Source organism: Pinus tabuliformis, chromosome Q (genome assembly GCF_031772625.1).
Source record: "Pinus tabuliformis cultivar Carrire ecotype Pingquan chromosome Q, CPIR1, whole genome shotgun sequence".
NCBI classification, from domain to species: domain Eukaryota; kingdom Viridiplantae; phylum Streptophyta; class Pinopsida; order Pinales; family Pinaceae; genus Pinus; species Pinus tabuliformis.
The window spans coordinates 88,962,743-88,965,841 of NC_142296.1; the positions used below are offsets into that span (position 1 = coordinate 88,962,743).

Genomic DNA, 3,099 nt, shown 5'->3' on the forward strand with positions numbered 1-3,099 from the left:
TTGTTCCATAGCTGTACTGGATGCTCTAGTGATCCTCCATGAGCGTTGCCCTATAGCATGCCTACTTACCATCCGCTGCCACTGAGTTCTGAGATTGACCTGTCTGAGGGCTTGGCTCTGGAAGTAAATAACGCAAGTGGAAGTCGAAGCCTGGTCGACGCTTATTTCAACGGACGACTCACCTCGGGCATGCGCGGCATCGATGGCTGCGCTACATGAAGTCGCCAACACAGGTCCTCAGTTTGCCATTGCCATTCCACCAGTTGATTCCTTGAAACAGAAGAAACTCCTGTCGCTGCTGGACTGGAATTTGAGGAAGTCGCCATGATCGTGGAAATTGATTTTGAGGAAGACGCCATGACTGAGAAGATATCAGGAAGACACCCAGAAAATATGCCTTTTGGGTACATTTGAAAATATACTGTGGAGAGATGTACAAATAAGGGCATGCGGAGCTCAATGGAAAGAGTATGCAGTTTTATAAGTTTTCCCAGTTCCGCCAAGATATCTTGGAACACCTCTCTCAAGACAATATGCTGGAAGACAAGTGTGACTGACATAAGGTCTGGACAATGCCTGCCAATGTCCAGAAATCCTTTTTCAGAGAGGGAGCTGCACAAACATGATGTAGGAAGGTAACTTCCATTTTTAAAAGGCTCCAGCTCAGCTCTGTTCGGATAGAGAAAGGCATCATTAGGTGGTGCTTGTTGAGCACCACAAATGTGCAGCAGTCCGAGTGTATGAAGCCGTGGACAATTTCTTGTAATAATTTGTAGACATTCATCACTGAGATGGGATGAGCATATGTCAACATCACCCAAGAATCTGTGAGTAACTGCGAGCTTGAAGTTCCCGGTCTGTGCAGGCAGCCCGACGACGGATTCTATGCACATCAAAGTCTGGGCTGCTATTTCTGGGCCTGCAAGGTTTCGTGGGGTCTCGAACTCCTGACTCAGGGCTTGGCATCGGCATTCACATCGGCAAAGGGTAGTCTCGAGCGAAGCTCATGTACATATAGAGATTCGTATGGTTATTGCGTACTGTAGTATAAGCTGGGCATATTATTTTTGGGCATTGCCTTAGGTTTTAGATCTCCAGTATTGCAGAATCTGGGTGTCGTAGTGTATTTCTATACACTTTGTACATAAACATTGTACAAGGGCGGCCGTTTAAAGGTTTTTGCTACTCTGTGTTCAGATCCTCCCCGATGTTGCAGACCCTGCCCGCCATATTTGGTTTGTGTGTTTATTTATTTGGTGATAATGGTGGGATCGATAGAAATTGTGTTTGAAGTTGGAGTGTGCCGAGGGGATTGGGTCGCCTGTTCTTCTTCTCAGAGGAATAAAAAAATGGCCGCCTGTTTTGGGTTTGAGAAAATGGCGGTCAGGATTAGAGAATTTGATCCTGAGAAGGATGTTGAGAGGCTAGAGTTACAGTGCGAAGTGGGGCAGAGTGGGCAAGTTTCTCTTTTCATGGATTTAATGGGCGACCCACTCTGCAGGGTCCGTCATAGCCCGAATTATGTAATACTGGTTGCTGAGATTGGACAACAAAGAGAGATCGTGGGACTGATCAGAGGCTGCATCAAAACTGTTGTGTGCAGTAGAAACATTCTGGCTGAAGAGGCACTGAAGGAATCTTCGAATCCCAGATATACAAAAGCAGCCTACATAAGAGTCTAGCAACCTACATAGCAGATATACAAAAGAGTCTCGCCAAGGCACAGGCATTTGGGAATTGGGTTGAAGCTAGTCCAAACACTTGAAGCATGGGTGAAAGAAAATGGAGCTAAGTATGCATGCATGGCCACTGAGAAGGATAATGAGGCATCTATCAAGCTTTTTACAGAGAAATGCAATTTTTCTAAGTTCAGAACACCGGCCATTCTAGTCCACCCCGTCCATGCCCACTCCAAACGAACGCCCTCCAGCGTTAAAATCTTGAAGCTCAACGTTGAACAGGCCGAAGCCCTTTACAGGCATAGGCTTGGTACCAGGGAATTCTTTCCCGCGGACATTGAAGCAGTGGTGAACAATAAACTAAGCCTGGGCACATGGGTGGCCTTTCCCCGAAAGGAAGGCTGGCCGAGCTTGCAGAATTCCCCGCCGATTTCCCCAGTTCATGGGCCGTCATCAGCGTGTGGAACAACGACGATGTATTCAAAATGCAAGTGATGGGCATATAACTTCTCTGGCTGTGTTGCGCACGCACTGGAAACTGGGTCTCGCAACGAAGCTCATGACGACAGCGCATCTTCCTCCGGATCCAGAATTGTTAATGTCTCCTCACTTGGCAGATTGCTTCAGCATCTGGGAAACGAGACCATGTATCCATATGCCATTTTGCATTACGTTTTGTTTGGATTTTTCTTTTCCATTTTTAGTTAAAATTTGTTTTGTATTTATTGTAATATATTATATTTATTTTTATTTATATTTGTTTTATATTTATATATTTTCATTTAATGATTCGATTTCTTTTGATTTGTATTTGTATATTATTAGTTATCATTTTTTTTAATGATTGGTTTGTTTTGATTGTGTGATTTGTTTTTGTATATAATTAGTTATAATTTATTAATGATTGATATGTTTTGATTTATATAATATTTGATTTGTATTAATATATATATATATATATATCTATATATATATATATATATATATATATATATATATATATATATGATTGTATTAATATATTAATTATATTAATATATTAATATATTAATACGATTGTATTAATTATATTCATATATTAATTATATTAATATATTAATATATTATGATAATATATTATCTTTTGTTATCAAGTTTCAAAAAAAAAAAAAAATAGTTAACAATTGTTGTTTAGAAGGATTTAAAAAAGTAAACATTGGCATGTGAAGGGTACTGGCATAAAACAAAACTATGAAAATTGAGAGAATCATGAGAATTACAAGAACAGGATGAAAACTTTGGGGGCATGAAAATTGAGAGAATCATGAGAACAGGATGAAAGAAAAAAAATTTAAAAAAGCAAATATTAAAAAAAAACAAACAAACACACTTTTCACAAAATTCACGCAGGTTTGAAAATAAATAATGGAACTTTTGGAAG

At 39.9% G+C, this 3,099-nt stretch overlaps 1 pseudogene; it reads left to right on the plus strand.

Moving 5' to 3' along the window:
- Positions 1-1,376: 1,376 nt before the first annotated feature.
- LOC149218387 (putative N-acetyltransferase HLS1 pseudogene) lies at positions 1,377-2,185 on the plus strand (annotated as a pseudogene).
- The last annotated feature ends 914 nt before the right edge of the window (positions 2,186-3,099 follow it).